At 37.5% G+C, this 8,173-nt stretch overlaps 1 long non-coding RNA gene across 2 annotated transcripts; it reads right to left on the minus strand.

Moving 5' to 3' along the window:
• Nucleotides 1-1,794: 1,794 nt before the first annotated feature.
• Nucleotides 1,795-2,297, minus strand: LOC121467283. 2 transcript variants are annotated; one of them, XR_005977405.1, is made up of 4 exons: nucleotides 2,215-2,297; nucleotides 2,101-2,153; nucleotides 1,899-2,030; nucleotides 1,795-1,843 (listed from the first exon to the last, which is right to left on the minus strand). It is a non-coding gene; the product is annotated as an uncharacterized LOC121467283 (long non-coding RNA). The 2 variants fall into 2 exon arrangements; XR_005977404.1 differs by having other exon boundaries at nucleotides 2,101-2,242.
• Nucleotides 2,298-8,173: the final 5,876 nt, after the last annotated feature.

The following is an 8,173-nucleotide window of genomic DNA, read 5'->3' on the forward strand; positions in this document are numbered from 1 at the left end:
AAGAGGGGCAGTAGTGTTATTCGATGGGTTTGCCAAGAAGACCACTAAATTTCCTTAAAAAAAATATTTTGTATGTTGAAGATGCGATAGACACGACTTTTTTACCTCGTTAGGCTTGGCTGTCTGGTTACCATAATTTCTCCCTAAACACAAAACTTCTATAAAAAAAGGCAACAAATATTTTGGTGGATTTTTTTGGTTTGGTCTTTGGACAGCGGTACGCAGGCTACAAAAGTAAAAATACTAAATTTGTGCTTAAGAAATAATTTCTTGACATTTTATTGATTTTTTGAGTTAAAAGTGATGGCGCAGTAAAACAACACCGCGGTCAGAGAGGTTTGGGATGTGTTAGCCCACACTTTGAACAGAACTGGCAAGCTATTATGTAAATGCACAATTAAATACAAAAACAATAATAATTTCCTCATCATTAAGCACTAATGTTCAAGACATAAGCATTAGTTTCTATTGGTTTGAATAGCCAAAAATATATTTCGACATTTAAATATTCTGTTTCAGTTTAGTCAGTGTGAACGCGAACCGATAGCACATAAATTACCTAGCAGAACCCTCAGGATGTAATTGAGCGAAAGTTGCATTTTTATTTTGGAAACTCTTTTTGTAGCCTGAATACTGGGTATAAGGAGAGAGGGGTCAAAGATAAATATTTTTGTTAACGTCTCCAGACGATATGTAATAGCCTGACTCCATTGCCGCATTAGTGGACTTTTTAAATGTGCCTGATTCCATTGGCATTTTGCATTTAGCTAATGCTTAAAGGTCATGAAAAAAAATCATGATTATGAGCGAGTTTATCTTTATCTTTAATGCTCAGGTTTTTCGGGATCGGATTCTTTTTAAGCTGCGGATCCTAGCAGTCTTGGGAGTTTGCTGATCCGCGGGAGCGTTCTGCTGCTCGCTTGCTGATGGCTGCGGGGTGATACGCTTTGGCTGCCCACCACCAGCTGCGGTTTTGCGCTTAGGGGACTCCGATTATAGGCTGCGGCTATGGAACTGCAAGTCCAGCGCAGAGAGCTGCTAATCTGCTCCGCGGAAACTGTTTCTTAAAGGCCGCCTTTAGTTTGGCACATGAACGATTTAATCTCGTTCGCAAATTCGACACAGGCATCACTACAAATTCGCAGATTGGGCCCCTTAGAAAGGTCTTCACTTGTTCGCCCTGTAAAGCCGGGGCAAAAACTGCACTCTTAGAACTTTGGAGAGAGAAAGAGAGAGCCGCAGTTGACGGGAGCGGCATTTGAAGAGAGCGGGAGATCAGTAGAGCGGGAGTGTAATGCAGTAAGCGCATCCATGTCCAACACCAAAAACAATACAACAGCACGGTCGGACCAAGCAAAAAATAAAAAACTGCAAGAATCACAAGAACACAGAAAAGAAAACACAAAAATGTAAATAAACTGTTAATATAGATCACTACACTCGCAAAGAGAACGGAGATATTAAAGTTCATATAGTAAAGTGTGTTGTGTTTGTTATTATAGAGTATAAAGGACTCGCTGTGCATTCCGTGCTCAATTTGCAAAGGAGACCACCACAGAGCAAAACGTTTGCGCCTGCCTTACATACATACATATAAAAACCGGCTGTTGTGGTGGTGGGCGAAGAACTTTTAATCGCATTTATTTTAAATGTGTTAAATTTAAATGCTTTTACACAAGAAAAAAGAACAGGTGGTAGTGTACAAAAAGAAAGCTTCGCAACAATACTGGACAGCGTGTCGGTCTGTGTGTCTTGTATGAGTCTCCTACTATCGGGTCGTCCAAGTATCCAATTGTCAGATTCTCAGTTTTCATAGGTCTGGTCAGGGCAAGTCAATTTTTATCTGAAACAATTCTTGCTCTGAAACGGGTGCCTGTGTCAGTGATAGATGTACATACATTTATTTTGACGTTCTTGAGGCGGTAAGTGCGCTCTCCACAAAATGTACTGAAACTTGCGATGCGGGGGGTCAATCAATTCGATACATTTTGATTATGTCCGCGGTGATGACGTAGCGATAAGATCTGAGCCTTAGAAGAAGCGTATGCAAGTCAGGTTGAATTATGGGTCCTACTAGGAGGATGTCGTTCAGAGACTTACGGGAGCTGGTAGGGCAAGTGGCGTCGAAAACTACCCAAAATTGTGTTAACGTGCTGTTTAATTTAATAAATTAATAATAATAAAAGGATGGAAGAATATATTTTTGCAAGTTACTTTCCGCTCTTCGCTGGAATAAATGCATCGCGCAGGAATTTCAGTTAGCTTCAGCACGGCGCAAAAAGAAAAGTGAACTACTTGCAAATGTCGTCTTCACATTCCTAGTTCATTGGTCGTGTCTCAACAACGTTCAATATCCTGCATGCGTTGATTGATTAACTAGACCCTCCCACAACATTTAGCTCAAACAAAAGTTGAAGGTCAACTTAAAATACACATTTTATTTTTAAAGACCTTTTTCGGTAGGGCATATATTTAGGAGATATTGACCAAATAGGTTGCTTTTTAAATGTAATTTTAAACGAGCATAATTAAGCCGATTTGGCCACGTCGCCTAGATAAGGATGAGCAAACTTGTTAAACGTGTATCGATACATTATCGAGTTCGTTAATATTATCGATACAATATCGGTTTCGTGAATTCAGCATTTTAAGAGGAGTTCCTGATTTTGGGTTTGTAAAATATTACATTTTTTTAAAACAGTTTAAATTTTATTCAAAATATGCGTGGAATGACACCAAATTAGCTGGGATCCGATGCTCCGTTCAAAAGTTTTTTTTTTATATTTAAAAAATACAATAGTTTTCTACATCGTTTCTCAATTTCAATACATTTTTGTTTTTGTTTTGTTATTTGTTTTAGAGTTATTTAACAATTATTTTTTGTGTTGGGAAGGTCATTACAAAAAAGTTTGTTCTTTTTTTGGAGAAAATCGTCAAAACTGCTAAACTTTGCTAGTTGAGCTACAGACAAATGCTGTATGTCATTAAAAAGGTATTGCCATATGCTTATCACGTTGCCTTAACTTAATTGCTCTAAATAAAAAAGTTAAAAAATAATTCTTTTTTTTTACGATTTTGTTTAATTTTTCAAGTAAATAGTTCTTGAGATTCCTCAACTTTTGGTATTTAAATAGGTTTTCTGCGTGAATGCTTTCGAAAGTTATTAAACAACAAAAACGGCAACTTTTCTTAGTTTAAACCAGCTAACGCCGCCTGTGTATGAAATTTCGCTGAAATGTTCTCATTTTCCCGACAGTAAGGCGGGGAAAATGTAAGAAAACAATAAGCACTTCTGCTATTGCAAAAATTAAAAATATTAATAATTTCATGGGAGCTATATGATATTGATCAAATAAAAAATGTAATTCTGAAGTAATGAACCGTGACTATTTCTCGAAGAACTAAAAAATAACATTTTTTTCGATTGCTCCTATGTGAGCTATATGCTATAGTCGTCCGATCCGTCTCGTTCTAACTTATACACTACCTGCAACAGAAAGACTTTTGGGAAAGTTTCATGCAGATAGCTTTAAAACTTAGAGACTAGTTTGCGTAGAAACGGACGGACGGCTAGATCGACTCTCCTAGTGATGCTGATCAAAAATATATTTTTTTTATATGGTCGGAAAAGTCTGCTTCACTGCGTTGCAAACTTCTCAGTGGCATTATAAATGCAAGGGTAAAAAAAAATTAAATTAACAGAAAGTTTTAGTTTTATAGATATCATTTTAGAGGTCTATAAAACAAAAATATCGTTAAAATTCTTCACACAGAAGACGCAGTTTCAAAATATATAATATAGTCGACCGATCAAGTCCGCTCAGATTTATTACTATCTTCAATGGAATGAAGACTTTTCAGAAAGATACATCCAGATAGCTTTAAAAATGACAGACTTGTTTGTGTAGACACGGACATGGCTAGGTCGACTTCCCTAGTAATGCTGATCAAGAAATGTATACTTTATAGGGTTGAAAATGTTTTCTTCAGTGCGTTGAAAACTTTTGATTGAAATAATATTACTGTCTGCAAGGCCGTAAAAACACTGATTGTTTCTATAGCAGTTATGCGGTACAGACGTCCGATTTCTAATCTTGATCGTATATATACAAAGATAAGTCTAATCAGACAAGCAAAGCTATGTAAACCCGCCTAGTCATTTTGATCAAGAATATGTTTTTGATGGGGTCGAAAAGCAAGAAGACCTTCCCTGCATAACAAACTTCATACCAATTTAGTATACACTCATAAAATGTTCCAAATCGGCACGCTGCGATTGGCAAAAATTCAAAAACCTGGCTGCATTGGCCGATGTCATCTAGACATCGATATCAGAAATTTTGAATGCTTTAAGGAGACCCTTCTGTCTGACATTATTTGGCCGGATCTGCTAAACATCCACTCAGATTCCGTCGAGGATGCTGGTATGCATAAATAGCGTTTGGCTACTTCCACCAGGCTTTGGGTATTCCACTCGATGTATCAATGGTTGCAAAAATTTTTCTCTTAAAATATAACTTTTATGGTGACCCGCGGCACAGTTGCCACGGTACTATCTCTCTACAATAATGTACAAGGGCTAGTAACAGCAATAAATAGCTTGCTTAAATCGTCAGTTGACCTGTTTGTTACCAGGCTTACACGCCGGCATTCCTACCTAAAAACATAAAGAATAGGCGTTTTAAAAAATATAAGAGGACTGGATCATCTGTCGGCCACTAGAGCTTCTTAGTTGCCAAGTCGGATTATGTTCAGCATAATTCTGAATGTTATCAGATTTAAGAATTCATTTAAAGAAAATCATAAACAATTCTACTTATTTGTGAACTCTAAACTTAGGTATTGTTGTTGGTTTTAGTGATCTTGTATATTTGTACACATAAATCGAAGAAAAACACTCGAGGTCATAGTTGGTTGTTAATCCTTATAACCACCCTTATCCTTACTCTGCCACACTAGCAATGCTTTTTTATGCCGATAATTAATGAAAAAATAGCATTTGGTAGCCTAAGGTTAATAAAACATTATTATTCAGTTGGTCCTCAACAAATTCTCAGTTGTGTTCTAGAGAACTACGCAAAAGCTCTGCCAAAACCATTGACCAAAATATTTAATCTATCACTTGAACAAAATTATTTACCATCAATTTAAAAGGATTTCAGTTGTTTCAGCTGATATTATCTTCTCAGTTAGAACATCAATGCTACTCATTTATGTCCCCATCTCAGCATGGTTTAATTAAGCGTCCGTCCGCAACAACAAACCTTCTGAATTTACGTCCTATAGAAGAAATGTATTCAAACAAAAATATCAAGCTGATGTCGTCTTAACGGATTTCAAAAAAGCTTTTGACTCAGTTAACCACCTTCTGCTGTTAAAAAAGTCATCTCCAATCGGAACTATGGTCATAGACCAGTCAGCACACGCGCAAGCCCAAATACTACGATGGAAAGGGAACTAGGGAGAGAGGGAGTAAGGCTATTAGGCTATTCAATTTATATAGTTAATTCCCGATAGTTAATAAATCATTAATGGACTTTATCTATTAAATCTGACAAACAAAAATATAAATAGCGTAGTATGTGCAGATTTCTCTTGTGATGTAAAATTTGCGATCCTATTTTTTTATGAATTAATTTAAAGTGTTTTTTTTTTGTTCTGAAGAATCTCCTTTTGCTGAGAATTTATAATAAATTTAACAACATTATTATAATACAAAATTAATTAATTTTAATCGTGGACAATGAGAGCGCCTCTTAATCACCGAAGTTTCCTTTGGTTTGAACTATCTTAAAAGGAAATTGATATTTTCACATTGGAAATAAAAAAACACAGCCCTTGGCATGTCATTGCATCATGACACGTCGGTTGTTTCTAGGCGCGCATAATTGTACTCCTTTGGCGTCCGTGTGTTACTCCCTTAACTGTTTTTACAATACGGATTGCCAAAAAAATTATTATTTATTTATTAAATTTGGAGTATTAACTCCATACTACTTTTTACATAATTTAAAATTGAATATAAATAACAATAGGAAAAAGTCGTAGACACCATTACCGGCTAACGCGCACTTGCACGGATTGCGTAATAGCAGTCTGCACGGAGGACGAGTTCTGTTACCAGTACATGCCGTCGCCAATAAGGGAACTGAAAACTGAGGTAGACACCGTTACCGGCTAGCGCACAGTTTCACAGTTTGCGTAGGAGTGCGTGTACACGAAGAGCGAGTCCCGTTACCGGTACACGCCCCCGCGTATAACGGAAACGAGGTTTCGTCAGCGACGGCGCTGCACGGAGAAGGTCTTTTCAAAAAAGATATTCGAGATGACCACATACGTCAGCAGCAACGATCAGGTGGAGCGCGAAATGAGAGAGGAGCGAGTTACCCTCTCTACCCTATTCGTAGAGATGGAGAGTCTGCGACGAACTCGAAGAGGCACGATCCAACTGGACACAATCGGGAACTACCGTTATAAACAGACAAGAGAAGACAGAATCGCGAAGTGGCGATTCTGCTCGGCCGAGTCAGTCGAGTGTGAACATCGTTACTGAACAGACGATACAAAAATAAATGAAAACAAGAATAAATTATAAAAGTGTATTTATTGAATAACTAACCCTAGGAGATATCTACACCAATATTGTTATCAACGTATTGGTAACTGGCGCAGCCGTACTCTTACCTATTATTCCATATTAAGCCGGACACAACATTATAAAATGTATGTATGCATGTATGTATTTGATTTATTAATTCCGAGTGAAAACACACAGCATAATGGTGAAATTTAATAAAATAAATGGAAGGAAGAACATACATGTATGTATGTGTGTATATATCTGTGAAGCGGAGTAAATGATTTGCTTATTGTAATTCCGTTATTCTGTGTTTTTGTACGAATATGTTGGAACAATGCGTGAAGCACACACAGATAACGGGATCGTTCGATTCAGTACGGGCAGTCGTCGAAACATTTATTTTTTTTTTTTTGCCTGAGTACAGTTGTGTGTATACGTATGTATACAACAAAAATCAATGCATAGAGACGCGCAAAACAACAATATGTGCTCAAACCGATCGAACGTGTCGTCAAAGATGTTTGAGACAGTTGCAATTAGTTCTGTGTTTCAGTGCGACTCACAGACTAAGAGCAACAATATGTGCTCAAACCGATCGAACGTGTCGTCAAAGGTGTTTGAGACAGTTGCAGTTAGTTCTGTGTTTCAGTGCGACTCACAGACTAAGAGCAACAATATGTAGTCAAGCCGATCGAACGTGTCGTGGAAGATGTTTGAGACAGTTGCAGTTAGTTCCGTGTTTCAGTGCGACTCACAGACTAAGAGCAACAATATGTAGTCAAGCCGATCGAACGTGTCGTGGAAGATGTTTGAGACAGTTGCAGTTAGTTCTGTGTTTCAGTGCGACTCACAGACTAGGGGCAAATATACGTTTTCAAACCTTTTAACGTGCAGTTGATACATGTTCAAATGATATTAGTATATATTTAGGTGCAACCTAAGTACCAAATGCAACAATATATTAATATACGTATTTGGTTTGTTACACGTAAAACTGAAAAATAAAATACATATTTTATATTAACAGATAGGAGCTACCATGAGAGGAGCAAAAAACCATACTCCAAATACCAGGAGTCAAACTGGAATCAACACCATCGTATCCGAGAATACAGAGGCCATTGTAACAAGACAAAACGATCAACCATCCACTACTTCTTCATCAGAATACGTCCCTTCGAATCAAGGAGAGCAAAATGCTAATCCACTTGATATCCTATCAACACTGAAAATACCAGACGCAATTCGTTTTTTACCTGTATACGACGGTAATCCAAAAACTTTACATGAATTTATAACCAATGTGGAGGAAATTCTAGCACTGATTAGCGGCACTAGTAAAACGCCATATGGTCAGCTGCTTCTAAGATCGATTCGAAATAAAATCGAAGGAAAGGCCAGCGAAGGCATCATCGAAGCAGGAGCCAGTCTTGATTGGGAAGAAATTAAAGACGCCCTCATCTTGCATTGCGCGGACAAGAGAGATGAACCCACTCTTATGTTCGAGCTCCACAATACTGTGCAGGAGGGTCTTTCCTTACGTCAACTATATAACAAAGTCTGTGAGATTAAATTAGCATTATTTAGAATAGC

The sequence above is a fragment of the Drosophila elegans genome, unplaced genomic scaffold, assembly GCF_018152505.1.
Source record: "Drosophila elegans isolate 14027-0461.03 unplaced genomic scaffold, ASM1815250v1 contig_336, whole genome shotgun sequence".
In the NCBI taxonomy this organism is placed as follows: domain Eukaryota; kingdom Metazoa; phylum Arthropoda; class Insecta; order Diptera; family Drosophilidae; genus Drosophila; species Drosophila elegans.